The sequence below is a fragment of the Lynx canadensis genome, chromosome A2 (genome assembly GCF_007474595.2).
Source record: "Lynx canadensis isolate LIC74 chromosome A2, mLynCan4.pri.v2, whole genome shotgun sequence".
Classification (NCBI taxonomy): domain Eukaryota; kingdom Metazoa; phylum Chordata; class Mammalia; order Carnivora; family Felidae; genus Lynx; species Lynx canadensis.
This window is the reverse complement of record NC_044304.2, coordinates 81,546,034-81,564,234: the sequence shown is the minus strand read 5'-3', so window position 1 is coordinate 81,564,234 and position 18,201 is coordinate 81,546,034. Positions and strand designations below refer to the sequence as shown.

Here is an 18,201-nt window from a genome sequence, read left to right as displayed (position 1 = left end):
CGGTATATTTTTATTGGATCTTAATCTTACAGTTTTTCTAATACATTGCAATTATACAGTCTATACAGTCTTGCATGCTTTATTCTACTTTTTAACTTACAGCACATGACAAGAGAGGGGCAAAACTATTCAATATTTTTGCCTGTCAGGAATAAGATCCTATTTTTTTTTTTAATGTTTATTTATTTTTGAGACAGAGACAGAGCATAAGTGGGGGAGGGACAGAGAGAGAGAGGGAGACACAGAATCCGAAGCAGGCTCCAAGCTCTGAACTATCAGCACAGAGCCTGATGCAGGGCTTGAACTCACAAACCGTGAGATCATGACCTGAGCCGAAGTCAGTTGCTCAACTGACTGAGCCACCCAGGCACCCCAAGATCCTATTATTTTTAACCTGAGTCTGCAGTTCATATAGCAGGCCCTGTTCCTGATCTGCTTCACAGAGCCTATCTCTAGCTATACTGTTTGTCCACCTTATAACTGGGTGAGCTTTGGGTAGGTAGGTACTTCTCACTGCCCAGCAGTCTTCAATAAGGGTGCCAGTTGAGCTCACTCTTATTTAATTGGAGGCTGGGGCAGAATAGGCATCAGTCTGTGAAGAGGATCAGCCCTGGGCCAGCTATTTCAGTTCCTTACAGATCAGCGTGCGTGCGGATGATAGAGGTCTCACGACTTGAACCATAAGACAGTGATCCTGTGGATGTTTTCTCATCTCTTGACTCGACTCTTCTTCCTTTATTCCTTCCTCCTTCCTTCCTTCCTTCCTTCCTCCCACAGTCTTATTCTTTTACCTCTTCTCCTCCCAGATTTTCACAAAAGACTACTTGTTTTTTTTCTGGAATGCCACCTCTCCACATGGAAAAGTGAAGGCCTAGTTCATTTGATTTCTTCTTGTAGTTTTACTCTCAGGAATAGAGAAGGGGGAGGGAATAGGGCAATGATCTGTTTTTCACTTTTTTTGGCTAGATAGCTACAGATTCAGTTACCTCATTAAAAAGGCGGCAGTGACTGGCAAATCTTAAGACAAAACTTACCTTCACGTGGGGCACTTTGTCCTCTGCATCTTATAAGTTTAATTCTAGCCACTGCTTCATTTTCTCTTGCAGTATATTAGTCTTACAAATTTCATAGCCTCAGGTGTCCATTTGGGGTCTGTAGCTTTAGCCCTTGCCTGGTTTCTGCTCTCTTTGTAGTTAGAATCATATTTTAATATAACTAAATCATACCCCAGTATTTTTTTTTTTTTTTTTTACAATTCAGTGGTTTTTAGCATATTCACAAAGTTGTGCGACCATCACCACAATCTAAGAACTTTTTCATCACCTCAGTAAGAAACCACACATCCATTAGCTGTCACTCTTCATTTCCCTTACTCTTCTGCCAGCCCTAATTAACCACTCGTCTATTTTCTGTCTCTGTAATCTGTCATTTCTACTGTTGGTAGAGAGGATAAGTGCAGATGGGGAGAAAGGTGAGCTCTGGTTCGGAAGTGAGCTTCTGCTTCTGATTTCTGCTTATCTGCCATCCCCCAAACTTGAAGTTAAATAAAACTCCTTGCCTCTTTGAAGATGTTCTTCCAAAGATTTCCATCTGATCTCCAAAAGATAATTATACATAATATCTGTAAACGTAAATATGTTCCTAAATGTACTCTTATTTCATAAGTTTAATCTTATTTCTTGTGAATGAGTGATCCTAGTGCACACACATGCACACACACTCACCTGGCCTCTATATTTCAAAGCCTTCTTCAAAGCCAGACAAAGCCAGACAATGAAGGGCATCATGCCTCAAACACTGTCCCCTAATTTCCTGATTCCTAGGTTTTCCAAATCAGGCTGCCATACTTATTTCTTGGTGATTTTTAGATATCTCACAATACTAAGTGACAGTAAAGAGTGGGAGTCAGTAGAATGAACCATGGGGAATGACTTGGGGGACACACCCCCTCTCTGCTGTGTATACAATTAGAATTGACCAGGGAGAGACAAAGAGGGGTGGCAGGGCAGTATGAGAAGGCTCTTTAGCAGTTATCTTTTCCAGCTAGAGCATCTTGGCCTACCTAGCATCCCCACCCCTCCAGAGTGGTCCTTTGTGATGTCTAAGCTCCCCTTAACCACCATTGGCTGCAGTGAGTGCCCTGCTGACTAAACAGAGCAGAAGGGGTGTGACTCCCCATTGTTCTGGGAGAGGTATATATACAGAGGACAAACTCCTGGGGTTAGACAACTGAGAGGCTGCAAGATGGCAAAAGTGGTGAAGAAATCATGGAAACCACAAACCACAAGCACCAAGCGGTGGAAGAAGAGGAAGACCACCTCTCAACCCAGATCAAGAGGCATTAGCAAGGTCAGATGACCCTACCCAAGCTTCTCTTCCTTTTCCCCATTTATGTTCCCCCCACCCCACCAGTCCCCTCCCCAGATAATCCTGCCTCTGCCTGGCACAAACCTCCTCCTTAGCTCTCCACTTTCCACCCAGCCCCCATTTCCTTGTCCCAACCCAGTCTCTGGGCTCTCCTTGTTGCCTTACCAGGTGCTAAAGACATACAAGAAGATGAAAAGATCACTTCACATGAGTTTAAGAAAAAAATACTCTCCTAAAGTTATAACTACTTCAAGAAGAAAGAAGAGAGCAAGGAGGGCCAATTAGTTTCACCCATAGACTGAGCCAAAAGCAGCCAGGCCAGACCCAACGGACTCTATAGAACTACACCACTCCAAGACAAGACCGGTGGAAACACTACATACAGAGCAAGCTTCAGAGACCTCAGACGGTCTGCCTCTAGAGTCCTGGCTGCGGAGAAGTGGCCAACTGCGTAGAGACTGATACAGATGCTAATATGAAACATGGAACACAAATGGAGGTGATTAAAATAAAACCAACAGGGTGTAAGAAGCCCCTCCAAAAAATAAAATCAGGCATTCTGCGTAGAAATGAATCGTGTTGCATTACTGCTTAAGATTGTTCCTCAGAATAAGAGAGTGAAATGACAGAGATGTTTAGCATCTTTGTTGTAAACCAAGCCCTTGGCCCCCTGATGTCTGCCTGAGGAGAAAATGTACATACAGCTTACCAGGGATGGAAAAATGCCCTTTACACCAGAGTCTCTATCCATGGCAGATGAGTTTAACAACTTCCTTAATTCCTTCCTTCACCTATATATGGGTGAAAATCAGCAGAACATAGCAAATGCCCATGCTCACTCTAATAGACTTAAAGGCAAGGGGGACCAAAAAAAAAAAAAAAAAGGGAAAAAGCAAAGATGTCCCTAGGAGTCTCTAACTTTGTCAGTCATGATTCACAACTGAACTGCTCAGGTCACTTGGGAATAATTTAGTTGGAAGTTGAAGGTCCCTGAGCTTCACTGGCTCCCTCATCCTCTATTGACCTTCTGGTGAATTGTAACAAAGGACAGCAGCACCAGGCCCAGACACCAGGAGAGGGTACTCATGTGGCCACATCAAGCAGAGGCCTCACCAGATACTCATCTCTGGAATGATTCTGCCCAGCTTCCCCAGTCTCACCCTGCCTCTCAGTCATTCATACCCTTTAAAACCCAGAATGGAGCACTCACTCAGTGTGCCCTGCAGAGTCAGAGTTTAAATATTTTCTAAGGCTATAATTTCTAACTTATTATAAATATTGATATTTAAAATAAACTTATATTAGTCATTTTTTTTTAAATCTGCAGTATTTTCAGATAAATTCTACCCCTCTTTGCTATGGATTTAAGCGTGGGAGGTGCCACCAGACAGGGTTATTATTTGGCCTGTATTTTTCTCAGAAAACTTTGAATCTGCTTAAGTATTTAAACAAGCATATGGTGAGACCATTCTTCGCCATGCCATATGAATGAGATGATTTTTTTTTTGTACATTCTTAAAGGCTACTATTATCTGATACTGGCCTGAACCATAATGACAAGGGCAGTCTGACCCCTGTGCACTCTGTGCTTGCAAGATGTGTTAGCTGCAAGCTGTACCTCAGCAGTAGAGCTTATTCTCTCTATATCCATAGAGCGAATATCCATAGTTTATCCATAGTTTATCCATAACTAATTGTATGGAGTTTAAAAATCAGATGTCCAGTGTTGAATAGCATCTTTTGTGAACAGGAATGTTTTGACCATATTTTGCTAGTGAAAAATAACACAGGTGTTATCTATATCGATTAGCTGAATATTTTTTATTTATTTATTTTGAAAGTGTGATGGGAGGGGCAGAGAGAGAGAGAGGGAGAGAGAATCCCAAGCAGGCTGCACACTGACAGAGTGGAGCCCAATGCGGGGCTCTAACTCATGAACTGTGAGATCATGACCTGAGCTGAAATCCGAGAGTTGAACGCTTAACCAACTGAGCCACCCAGGTGCCTCTAGATTAGCTGAAATTTAACGTTTATTTATTTTTGGGACAGAGAGAGACAGAGCATGAACGGGGGAGGGGCAGAGAGAGAGGGAGACACAGAATCGGAAGCAAGCTCCAGGCTCTGAGCCATCAGCCCAGAGCCTGACGCGGGGCTCGAACTCACGGACCGCGAGATCGTGACCTGGCTGAAGTCGGACGCTTAACCGACTGCGCCACCCAGGCGCCCCTGGCTGAAATTTAAAATGCTGATGGCATAACATTGAAAGCAGTCTCTCCTTCATCACCTTTGGCCCTTTCCAAATTTTTTTTATTACATTTAGAACAAGTTCTTTTGTCTCTGGAAAGATGGATCCACAGAAAACTGACAGCATTAGTTGCCTCTAGGAAAGGAAACTGAGTAGCTGGCACTGGTGTGGGAAGAAAATTCCCATTGTCTGTCCTCTTGTGTCTATTGAATACTAAGCCATGTGCATTGCATATTCAAACTTAAAATACAATTTAAAAAATAAGAGTTAACTATGTAATAACTTTTAAAAAAAAGACTTTGCTTGCCAGAATTGTAGTAAGATGTATTTCTTTTGATTTTCAATCATTAAAACATTTCTCTAGTTCTTGAAGATTTGTCCACCAGCATGCACTGTAATAACATAATGGCAACAAAAAATTACTGGTAGGAAGACATCAAAACAGATTAATGAAGCCAGATTAGCAAACAGGGGCCCAAGCAAGAAACTAAGACTCAAAGTATCCCAATTTTTTATTTTTAAAAATGAAACTAGCACTATGTTGACACCCACCAGTAGTTAAATATGTTACAAATACCATATTTGCTTTATCACTAATCTGTTTTGGTCTTCAGTAGGCCCAACGGACACCAAGCTGTCTGGGACTTTGTCTGATCTTGTTAACAGTTTCATCGGAATGTCCTGATAGGACTTTGTCCTGTGAAACCCTATAGCATATTATTCTCCCATCACCAGAACTGCTGGTGTGGTATCCTCAAAGATACTGCAGACCTGAGGGTGTTACCTGCTTTTACAACTTGGATCTGGGCCCTTTTATGTTTAATCAAGAGAACTCAGCATTAACTGAATTAATCATTAACTGTTGTCAGGTGTGTTATAGGGAGGTACTGTGGAACTGGCATAAGGGAAGGGAAGAATTAGGGCTCCTTGGAGGAGTTATATCCATTTATAATAAACTGGTGATCTAGTAAATAATATGTTTGTAAGTGTGAACCACACTAGCAAATTAATCGAACCCAGTGAGGGGTTTGTGGGAACTTACTGGTTCTAGGCAGTGGGTGAAGAGCACAGGTAACAACAAGCTGGACTTGGGATTGGACCTGAAGTGTGTGGTGGGGGGGGAGGGGGGCAGGGCAGTATTGCCAGTTAGAATCGTTAACTGGGATGTGATGCTATCCCAGGTAGATAGTGTCAGAATTAGGTTGAAGTGTAGAACACCCAGCTGGGGTCTGAGAATTGTTTAGCATGGTGAAAAACACATACATTGTAATTGCTGTTGGAATCGTATTAAACGCAGGGTTCAGGTGCCAAACAGAGAAGGAACTAGAACACTTAAAGGAGATTATTGTTAGATTATCTGCATTTCTAAGTTAAAAAAACAAATTATCATGAGGCTAATAGAACAGCTTTAAAGTAAAAGAAAATGGTACAGACTTTGTAGTTTCATCTCAGCACCCCCCCGCCTTCTGCATGAGAGGTAAAGAGTGTAAACTGGAGAATATTTGTCTACATGCTTTGCCCAACAAGATTTCCAAAAAGCAGAAGATACTTCAGAGAAATAACTATTTTCCCTGGAAATAACAGAAAGAATAATTAACAGTTGAGGACCACTCTAGGGAGAATCATGGTAGGGATTCATGGTGAACCCCCTGAATAAGTCCGAAAAGCTGCTCACCACACTGCCTTCCTGCCCTTATACAGAACCTCAAAGATTTACTATCAGAGCTCCTTTCTGTATTTGCTGTCCTGGATCCCAAAGAAAGCCACCAAATATACCATATTTTTTTCTTCAGATATTCATCATACTCGATCTAATGATTTTTACTTTTTTTTAATTAAAGTGTAATTGACGGAGTGCCTGAGTGGCTCAGTCGGTTGAGCGTCCCGACTTCCACTCAGGTCATGATCTCACAGTTCGTGAGTTTGAGCCCCACATCAGGCTCTGTGCTGACAGCTCAGGGCCTGGAGCCTGCTTCAGATTCTGTGTCTCCCTAGTTCTCTGCTCCCCCCCTGCTCACACTCTGTCTCTCTCTCAAAAATAAAGATTAAAAATAAAGTGTAATTGACATGACAATATCCTATTAGTTTCAGATGTGCATCATAGTGATTTGATATTTTTATACATTACAAAAGGATCCACATGATAAATCTAATTACCATCTGTCACCATACAAAGTTATTACAGTACTTTTGACTATATTTCCTATGCTATACATTACACTCCATGACTTACTTATTTTGTAACTGGAAGTTTATATCTCTTAATCCCTTTCACCTGTTTTGCTTGGCTCCCCCACCAGCCTCTCCCCACTTTGGTAACCAGCAGTATGTTTCCTGTATCTGAATCTGTTTCTGTTTTGTTCATTTTTTGTGTGTTTTTTAGATTCTACATATAAGCAAAATCATAGGATTCGTCTTGCTCTGACTTATTTCACTTAGTGATCTTTACTTTTCAATGCAATCCATCAAATACTTTTTGTTTTCTACATTATTTCTATTTAAGTACAGAATTGAATTTAGTTGTTTTAATAATCATATATGCAAAATTCCAAATTATAGGTAGCTCCATTCATCAATTTCTGAAAAACTTTTTAGTTTGTTTTTATAATATTTAGTTTCTAACTTTCATTGCTCTGGTTTTTGTTTTGTTTTGTTTTGTGTTCTTAATCCTATGATTTAACTTTCTGTTTAGCCTAAACCTCAGGCTTGGGAACCATTTCTTCACATATTTGTAAGTAATTGTTCATCCTGCCTGAATGTCTTGCATTTGACTGAACATGCCTAGTTCTTTTAACAATTTCTCATAGGTCTAATTTTATAAACCTTTAATCAGTTGCTGTTCTCCTCTGAACATGCTCCAAGTTTTTTCTCTTTGTACAGCATGACATGAAAATTAAATATGGTTTGTTCCAACTGAAGCCTGCCCAATGCCAAATAAAGCAAAAATAATTGCTTCCTTTTTTTTTCACACATATGCCTTAATGCAATCCTATAAAGCATTTGTCTCTTATTTCGACATAGAGAAGACTCATCCAATTTAACACCAACCATAATTGTTGGATCTCACTTCGCTTTGTTTCATCTATGGCTGTCCTAGCCGGTATTTCCACATGTTTGTTGCAAGTCACTGGCATATTAAAAGTTAATTGTTAAGTCTATAAAATGATTTCTTCCACATATTCTTACTTCAAAGATTGTTCCATAAACAGTTGGTATAAATGTGAATGTAATGGTAAGGATCTCAAGAACTAAGACTTGAATGATTCTGAGGGGTTTTTTTGGTTTTTTGCAACTTCAGTGAGAGAACACATTTGTGTATCATGTTTTGATATGAAGTGATCACAAAGAATTTACCCATAATAAGGCACCACAGTTTTGAATTATTTATGTATATACATGTATGTGTACACACACACACACACACACATTTATGAGTGACATAAATATCACTTTGATCCGATATGATTTCCTGAGAGAGAAGGGTAAAATTACAGCTGACCTGCAGGGAGTTATACATAATCCACAGCCTACCTTTGTGGCCATTTTGAATTATTTTCATGTTTTTTGAGTTCACTTTTCAAATTTTTGCCTATGACTAGATAGAAGAGGAAATTACAAATGAATGCATCAGCATCTATACTACACAAAAATAAAATGTCTATGAGCATTATTATTAGTTGACACCTAATAGCTATGATGGCCAAATGAGAGCTCTCAAAGTAATAATATAAAAATCCTCCTTACATTAGTAATGAGGGTGGGGGGAATCTACCAATTACATGTTTTTATTTTAGCAATAAAATAAGGTTAATTTATATGGTTTTCAATAGTGTGAGCTTGTTTTATTAATGTCAATATAGAGTAGAGGTTAGGGGAGAATCATATCTTAAAAAAGATATAAGCTGTATCTTGTTGACCCTTACTTGACCAATTTTATTGTTACTGTATTTGTAACATTATTAGATGAACATTTAACAAAGTATTTTGTAGTGCAGTTTTCTTCATTTATATGCAAAATTGTTCTGGGTTTTTCTTTTTTTTTTTTTGCATTTTTTTTTTTGAAATCTGAATGCATCCACGGAAGTATGTCACATAGATAAATATCATCCATCCTTTGTGTTAATGTGGCATAATGATTAAGAAACAATGCTATGCAGGGTGCCTGGGTGTGTCATGATAGGAAGTGGTCACAAAGAATTTACCCATAATAAGGCACCAAAGTTTTGAATTGTTAAGTCGGTGGTTGAGCATCTGACTTCGGTTTAGGTCATCATCTTACGGTTCATGAGTTCAAGCCCTGCGTCATGCTCTGTGCTGACAGCTCAGAGCCTGGAGCCTGTTTCATTCAGGTTCTGTGTCTCCCTCTCCCTCTCTGGCTCTCCCCCACTTGTACTCTTTCTCTCTCAAATGTAAACAATAAGAAAAAAAATTTTTCTTAAAGAAACAATGCTGTGCTCCTTAATACTCTCATGGTCTTTGGGATAGTTCAGAAATCACTACATGTTGACAGAACTTTATAATTAAAAAATGTTTAATGTTTTTTATTTTGAGAGATAGCATAAGTGGGGGTGGGGCAGAGAGAGAGGGAGAGAGAGAATCCCAAACACCCCCTGAAGAGCCTGGCTTATGTCTTGATCTCACCAAATGTGAGATCATGACCTGAGAAGAAATGAAGAATCTGATGCTTAACTGACTGAGCCACTCAGGCACCCCTATAATTTTAAATTTCTTAGAGACTTAAAATCCAGGCTACTATTGGAATACCACAAGCATCTACGAACACATCATTTGGGTTACTAGGTAGCGTCTTCTATTCTCTTCCTCTGCTCTTCAGGCTACTGCGGTAATATTTGTATAGATGCGGTAATGCCTCCTCTTGGTACCAAAGTCAAGTTCATCAGTTCTGTCAAAGTAACTATATCCGTGCCAAGAATTCCTTGCACTCTCAATGATTCAACAAGATTTTAGGGAAATGGTCCCTTTAGTTTTTCTTCTTCTATCAGAGCCCTCTTGGATTAGAACCCTGGCATGACTCTCGAAGAACATGTCATTTCCCTCAGACACTAGGCCAGTTTTTTGGAGATAATTCTTCATGAAGTTTGCATTTCTGCACATAAGGTGGATGAAGCATTGACTGCCCCTTGTTCTGGGCTGTCTCTTCAAGATGTTTGTATAGCAAACAGCCTGAGAAGACAGAAATGGTATCACCTGGAGCAAAGAACAAACAAGCTTTTACTGTCCATTATAAAAGGTTCAGATTCCCTAGGCTGAAGGTTCCTCTCCTATAATGCAAGCCCCTGCGTGTGCAGGGAATTGGGACTCAAAACTAGTGTCCTCCTCCCCCACCTCAAAAGCTGATATTCTGGATAGTGCTATTGCTGTAGTAAACCCTCCTTTCTCTCTAAATCAAGAGTCTTATCTCTTGTACCAATATCCATGTGGCAGGCTAACTTTTTGGTTTGCAATCAGGGTAAAATCTCTTACAGAAAAAGATTGCTTACAGTTCTTGATGTTGCCTTAAACCAAATGCATGTGCTTTTTTTTTTTTTTTTTTTAGTGTTTATTTTTGAGAGAGAGACAAGCAGAGAGAGACAGAGTGTGAGTGGGGAGGGGCAGAGAGAAAGGGAGACACAGAATCTGAGGCAGGCTCCAGGCTCTGAGCTGTCAGCACAGAGCCTGACACCGGGCTTGAACTCACAAACTGAGATCATGACCTGAGTTGGAGTTGGACGCCCAACTGACTGAGCCACCCAGGAGCCCCCAAATGCATGAGCTTTGAACCCTAGAAGCCTTTTTAGTCCCTCATGTAAATATATCCTCAGGTAAATTGGCTCCACAGTGCTCCAGATAGAACTTCCATGGCTTAATCTTAGAGTGTACAGAGCTCAGGCTCAATATTGGACCCCTACACATCTCTTTAAGTGTGAATCGTTAATAAGTCAGACTCTTCTTTTTATTATGCTCATATCATACCTCTTCCTTGAAATATACTTCTGCTTTATTCTGCCACTTTATATTGCATGTGTTAATGAAGCTTTTTCTGAGTACCCCTGCTGTGTTAGATCTGATCCCATTGCATTCAACAGAACTTGAACTCCTGATTAAGGACTAGGCATTAGCTAATGACCAGTAGCTACTCATGAACACATTCATTACTTGGTCTGCTTATCCCTATATTCTCAAAGCTAATTTCTTTGATTCAAAAAAATTAACATATATAACATATATGAGTTTATTTCCTGGCTTGAAATGGAAACTTATGAAGTTCAGACATAAATATAAAACCAAAACATCTATTTACTAATAATCCAAAGAACATTCTTATCTTTAGAATTCTGAAGAATATAAGCCTGTAATAGAAGGGGCTTAAGAGTGTATTAATTTCTGGGGCAGTGCCTAAAGCAATTCTCCTGAGGCCCATTGTACCTCCTTCGTATTTCCTCCTTACCCTTTCCCTTAGGAACAACTCAGAATCTTTCCTTCTACAAATTACCATTTTCCTCTCCCCCCTTCTTCTTCCAAATATTATTCCCACTTTCTCTAACCCCAGTTATGAGCTGAATTATTTCCCCTCAAAAACTCAGATGTTGAAGTCCTACCTAATCCCCAGCACCACAGAATGTGACTAGGGGATAGAGTCTTTAGAGAGGTGATTGAGTTGAAAATGAAGTCATTATTGTGGACCCTAGTAAAATATGACTGGTGCCCTTAGAGGAAATTTGGACAGACACACAGGGAGAACACCATGTGAACATAAAGACGGCCATCCACAAGCCAAGGAGAGGGGCCTCAGAAGAATCCAACCCTGCCAACACCTTGAATTTGGACTTCTAGCCTCCAGAACTGTAAGAAAATAGATTTCTGGTTTTGTAAGCCACCCAGTCTGTGGTACTTTGTATAGCAGCCCTACCAAACTAACACACCCACCCCTTCCCATCAGCTGTGCATTCAGTCTTGCTGTTTGCACCCTACCCTTCCCTGGGACCTTCTATTTCCTCTGTGTTCACATGTCAATATTCAATTTAGCAGACCCTTTAAATTACAAATTCTTTGAAGGGTACAATGAGTCACTCTTCTTGATGATTCCATTTCCAGCAGATTACCCCATCATGCCACTGCAAGTCCTTAGCATTAGCAGGCAAATCTTAACATGGCTCATGTCTAGCAAGAAAGACTGGTTTTCAATCACTATCTTTAAAAATAAGGAGGATCTTTTCCAGAAGTTTCCAGCAAACCTCTTCTGGAATCGAATTGACAAGTATTGGATTATTTGCCTACTCTTAGCAGGAAGGAATAAATGAATATAGTGGCGTTAGTCCATTTAGAGCCCATCCCTGGAGCTAGAAATTTGACTAGTAGCATCTGTAAGTCTCATAGGCTACAAGGGCAAGGGATAGGTACCTGGACAAAGGATCTGTTAGGAGGAAGAGGAAAATAGATACTTGGTGTCCAACCAACATTGTCCGTTGTACCCAAAATACTGTTCTGACAAATTGATAATTTAAAAGAATGATGTTTATATAGCACTTACTATTCTAGATTAATTTTATGTGTTATAAATAGCATGGAAGATAGATACCTTTAGTGTTCTTTTTTTTTTTTTTAACAATTATACTTATTTAAGTAATCTCTGTACCCAACATGGAACTTGAACTCATGACCCCAAATCGAGAGTAGCATGCACTTCCAATTGACCCAGCCAGGTGCCCCTATTGTTCTTTTTTTTAATTTCAATTTATGTAAAGTAAAACAAAAAACAAAAGCAATTCTCCCATTTCCCCCACCCTCTTACCTCCGCCTCTGGCAACCACCAATCTGTTCTCTGTGTCTATGATATATACATAACACATATCTAATATATATATTAGATTCCACATATAGGAGAGATTATACCGCATTTGTCTGATTCATTTCATTTAGTATATTGTCCTCAAGGTCCATCCATTCATTTTGTCACAAATGGCAAGATTTCATTCCTTTCCATGGCCAAACAATATTCCATTGTATGCATATGCATATGTGTGTGTGTGTGTGTGTGTGTGTGTGTGTTGTGTGTATACATATACAGTAAAACCTTGATTTTTGAGCGTAATTCAAAGCACTCATATATCAATTTCAAGAACCACTGACTTAGTTGTGATCATGTGATATTCTGTGTCACATACTGCTTGTATTGCAAGACATCACTCATTTATCAGTGATTTATAATAAATTATCAAAATTTATTAGAAATATTTGCTCATCTTGAGGAACATTGACAGAACAAGTTACTCATAAGCCAAGGTTTTACTGTAGATATATCACATATTCTTTATTCATCCACTGATTGAAACTTAAGTTGTTTCCATATCTTGGATATTGCAAATGATGCTGCAATAAACATAGGGGTGCATATATCTTTTAAAATTAATGTTTTTGTTTTCTTTGGGTAAATACCTAGAAGTAGAATGCTGGATCATATGGTAGTTTCATTTTTAATTTTTGGAGGAAGCTCCATACTGTTGTCCATGGTAGCTGCACCAATTTTTATTTCTGCCAATAGTGCACGAGGGTTTTCTTTACTCCACATTCTTGCCAACACTTGTTATTTCTAGTCTTTTTGATAATAGTCATTCTAACGTGTGTGAAGTGATATCTCACTGTGATTTTGACTTACATTTCCTTGATGATTACTGATGTTGAACATCTTTCTATGTACCTGTTGGCCATCTGTATGTTTTTGGAAAAAGGTCTTTTCAGATTTTCTGCCCATTTTTTTTAACATTTTTTATTTTATTTTTGAGACAGAGAGAGACAGAGAATGAACGGGGGAGGGTCAGAGAGAGAGGCAGACACAGAATCTGAAACAGGCTCCAGGCTCTGAGCTGTCGGCACAGAGCCCAACGCGGGGCTCGAACTCATGGACCGCGAGATCATGACCTGAGCTGAAGTTGGCCACTTGACCAACTGAGCCACCCAGGTGCCCCTTCTGCCCATTTTTAATATGGTTGTTATTTTGCTATTGAGTTGTATGAGTTCTTTATATATTTTGGATATTGGCCTCTTAAGAGATAATCTGATTTGCAAATATGTTCTTGCATTCAGTATGTTGCCTTTTCATTTTGTTGATAGTTTCTTTTGTTGTGCAGAAGCTTTTTTTAGTTTGATGTAGTCTTATTTGTTTATTTTTGCTTTTGTTGCTTTTACTTTTGGTATCCTTATTCTACAAATTATGAAATTGAGAGCACTCAAATGACTTGCACTGATATTGCATAAAGATTAATTACTGGCAGATATTACAATAATTTTATTAGCACAGTCCATTTATTTGGGGATTGTGGGATGTGAACCTCAGAGTCAATCCTTGTTTGATTTTGTGGCTTGTATATAAGATCCTCCTACAAGTAGTAAATTATAATTTAAAAAATAATTCAGGTAATTATTCAGAATATGAAATGTAACAATAGCCAAAAGGAGGAAATAGCATAAATTCCCATTTGTAAGTAATGGATGAACAAAATATGATAAATCCATGCAATGTGATATTACTGGCCTTAAAAGAGAGTGAAGTCCTGATATATGCTAGAACATGGATAAACCTTGGAAACTTTATACTAAGTAAAACAAGCCAGACTCAAAGAACACATATTGTGTGATATCATTTATTTATTTATTTTTAATATTTATTTATTTTTGAGACAGAGAGAGACAGAGGCAGAGCGTGAGTGGGAGAGGGGCAGAGAGAGAGGAGACACAGAATCTGAAGCAGGCTCTAGGCTCTGAGCTGTCAGCACAGAGCCCAATGTGGGGTTTGAACTCGGGAACGGCAAAATCACAACCTATGCTGAAGTCAGACATTTAACCTTAAACTGAGCGACCCAGGTGCCCCTGTGTAATATCATTTGTATAAAGTGACTAGATTAGTCAAATTCACACAGGTGAAAATAGAATGGTAGTTATCAGGGGCTCCAGGGAAAGGGTAATAGGCAGTTATTGTTTAATAGGTAAAGAGTTTTAGGTCAGGTGATGAAAAAGTTTGGGAGATGGATGGTAGTGATGGCTGCACAATCGTGTGAATGTACTTGATGTCACTGAACTGTACACTTAAGAATGGTTAAAATGGATATTTTGCCACAATAAAAGAAGAAAGAATATGTATTGTGGGAGACTATTAAGATCTCTGAGGGGCGCCTGGGTGGCGCAGTCTATTAAGCGTCCGACTTCAGCCAGGTCACGATCTCGCGGTCCGTGAGTTCGAGCCCCGCGTTGGGCTCTGGGCTGATGGCTCAGAGCCTGGAGCCTGTTTCCGATTCTGTGTCTCCCTCTCTCTCTGCCCCTCCCCCGTTCATGCTCTGTCTCTCTCTGTCCCAAAAATAAATAAATGTTGAAAAAAAAAATTAAAAAAAAAAAAGATCTCTGAGTATCCATTCTTATGACACCCTCCCCACTGTACACTGGATGAGAGGTGAGCACCTGGCTGCCTAGCCAGGGACATTTCCCAGCTTCCCTTGCAACTCAGTGTGGCCATGTAAACTAGGTTTTGACTGATAAACATGAATAGAAATGATAGGTGTAGTTTCTACTTCGGCGTTCTTAAAACTGAAATGCTCACTCTTTTTTTTTTTTTTTTTAATTTTTTTTTTTAACGTTTTATTTATTTTTGAGACAGAGAGAGACAGAGCATGAACAGGGGAGGGTCAGCGAGAGGGAGACACAGAATCTGAAACAGGCTCCAGGCTCTGAGCTGTCAGCACAGAGCCCGACACGGAGCTCGAACTCACGGACCGCGAGATCATGACCTGAGCCGAAGTCGGCCGCTTAACCGACTGAGCCACCCAGGCGCCCCTGAAATGCTCACTCTTAACACATTCTTTTTCCTTACTCATGGGCTAGATTGCAGACATGGTACTGGTGAGCTACCTCAGCCCATGTGGATGAAGACAACTGAGGGGCCCCTGGCTGGCTCAGTCAGAAGAGCATGTGACTTGATCTCAGGGCCGCCAGGTCCAGCCCCACATTGGACCTGGACCTTACTCAAAGAAGAAAAGACAACTGAAGCAGTTGCTTTTTACTCTGATGTTAAATAGAATCCATATACTGAGGCTAGTAGGGACACATTGTCAACTGGATCCTTGGACAAATTCATGGAGTAGTCTGTCTTCCTATGCCACACTGTAGAAGAGGGAGAAATAAACATATCTTATTTAAAACAATGTATTTCGGGATCTTTGTTATAGCACCTTAGCTGAGACATTAGCTAATATGGCTAACAGTAAATTTGCACTTATGTGTCACTCAGTGTATTTAGTTCCTTATGTGGATTATCCGATTTAATCCTGACCACAGACCTATGATCTAGTCAGTATTATTATCCCCATTCTGTGAATAAGGAAATTGAGACACAGAATGAGTTAAGTAATTTGACCAAGATAAAGCAGCTAGTGAATGGCAGAACTAGGAATTAATCATAGGCAGTTGGCTTTAGAACTGTCTTAAAAAAATGTTCATTTATTGGGCACCTGGGTGACTCAGTCAGTTAAGCATCCAACTTTGGCTCAGGTCATGATCTCGCAGTTCATGGGTTCAAGCCCTGTGTCAGGCTGTGTGCTGACAGCTCAGAGCCTGGAGCCTGCTTCGGAATCTGTGTGTTCCTCTCTCTCTGCTCTTCCCCTGCTCACACTCTGTCTCTCTCTCTCTCAAAAAAAAAAAAAAAATTTTTTTTAATGTTTATTTATTTGTTTTGAGAGAGAGTGAGAGAAAGCACGAGCACCAGCAGGGGAGGGGTGGAGAGAGAAGAGAGAGAAAATCCCAGGGCAGGCTCCGTGCTGTCAGTGCATAGCCCCACATGGGGCTCAACCCACGGGACTCAAACTCATGAACCGTGAGTTCGTGACCTGAGCCAAAACCAAGAGTCCAACTCTTAACCAACTAGTGACCCAGGCACCCCTAGAAGCTGTCTTCTATCAGTTAATTTAATTATATCCTGTGAGAGAATTTGGGATGCTTGGGGTGGCTGAAAACAGGGAATTCCTGTTCTACCAATCAATAGTTTTTCTATTTGAAAACAGGGAATTCCTGTTCTACCAATCAATAGTTTTCTATTTGTTTCGTTTCATGCCCAGTACCTGCATAGGAAAAATGAATTCCTAGAATTGTTGATTATTTTATTTATATTTTGCATTATAGAATCTTAATTCGGGAGAGACATTTTAGGCTTTCTAGGCATTAGACTTTTATGTATAGTAAAATTTCCAAAATGTCTTTGGAGACTAGCTTGGAGTTTTTTGGTTTTTTTTTTTTTTAATGTTTTATTTATTTATTTTTTTAATTTTTTTTTCAACGTTTTTTATTTATTTTGGGACAGAGAGAGACAGAGCATGAACGGGGGAGGGTCAGAGAGAGGGAGACACAGAATCGGAAACAGGCTCCAGGCTCTGAGCCATCAGCCCAGAGCCTGACGTGGGGCTTGAACTCACGGACCGCGAGATCGTGACCGGGCTGAAGTCGGACGCTTAACCGACTGCGCCACCCAGGCGCCCCAATGTTTTATTTATTTTTGAGAGAGAGAAAGAGAGTACGTATAAAAGTGGTGTAGGGGCAGACAGAGAGGGAGACAGATAATCTGAAGCAGGCTCAAGGCTCCAAGCTGTCAGCACAGAGCCTGACGTGGGACTCAAATTCACAAACCGTGACATCATGACCTGAACCAAAGTGAGACGCTTAACAGACTGAGCCACCCAGGCGCCCCAGTTTGGAGTTTTTTACTTGTAGTTTGGCCAAGGTAAATACCATGGGAAAAGAAAAACCTGTTGTTCATCACCACTACTCATAAAAGGACATCTTAACACCAAAATAAATAGAAAAGTCATTACAGGAAAAAAAAAAAGACATTTAATTTAATTGGATAAAATTGCCATTATGAAAATGTCGTTCACTGCATGTTTTTATTTGGAGGGATGTACCCATGACTGGTGGAAACTTTGACATAGAGAAGTAGTGTTCTGAGAAAGAACAAGTGAATATTTGGTCTCAGTCAACCACCTTCTGCCAGGATTCAGTGCTGGGAGTGTATCTCATCCCACCATGTGGCAGGGAGCCTCGCGCGGCTCCACTGGAAAAGTGTATTTTCTCCAAGTATACTTTAACAAAGGCATCTCTGGGCCATTTGAAAGTCTTTGGGAGCCTACACATCTTACATTTCTTTAATGAGAAGGCAGCACTAGCTGGGGCAAGAGATTGCTTACACCTCTAACCTTTTACAGTTTATGTCCTAAAATTCCTTCATATACCTATTTTGAGTATAAAACTATGACATTGTGAGGTAGGGCTCATGAGCAAATGGCTAAGAAAGAATTCTCGAGAAGTTTTTGGTGCAAAAAGGTGGTTTTATTATAGCACGGGCAGGACCGTGGGCAGAAAGAGCTGCACTGGGATTGTGAGGAGTGACTGGTTTTATACTTTTTAATTAGTGACGATTAGGGATAGTGTAAGTCTCTAAGGAATTTGGAAGCAAGGCTTTCAGGACCTTGAGGGGCTAACTGCTGTTAAGATACAGATACTTACAGTCTCTGAAAAAACAAAAACACTAATGGCAGCAAGACATTCAGCTT

At 40.0% G+C, this 18,201-nt stretch overlaps 1 long non-coding RNA gene across 3 annotated transcripts in view; it reads left to right on the top strand.

The window, feature by feature from the left end:
* The window catches only part of LOC115508834, a 100,496-nt gene that overhangs the window by 21,478 nt on the left and 60,817 nt on the right, over nt 1-18,201 (top strand). The window contains exon 4 of one of the 3 annotated variants that reach the window (XR_003967133.1): nt 15,485-16,131. The exons of the other annotated variants lie outside the window; for them this stretch is intronic. This is a non-coding gene — a long non-coding RNA (uncharacterized LOC115508834). Of the gene's footprint in view, nt 1-15,484; nt 16,132-18,201 lie in introns of those variants that run through there. 3 annotated transcript variants of the gene reach the window in all.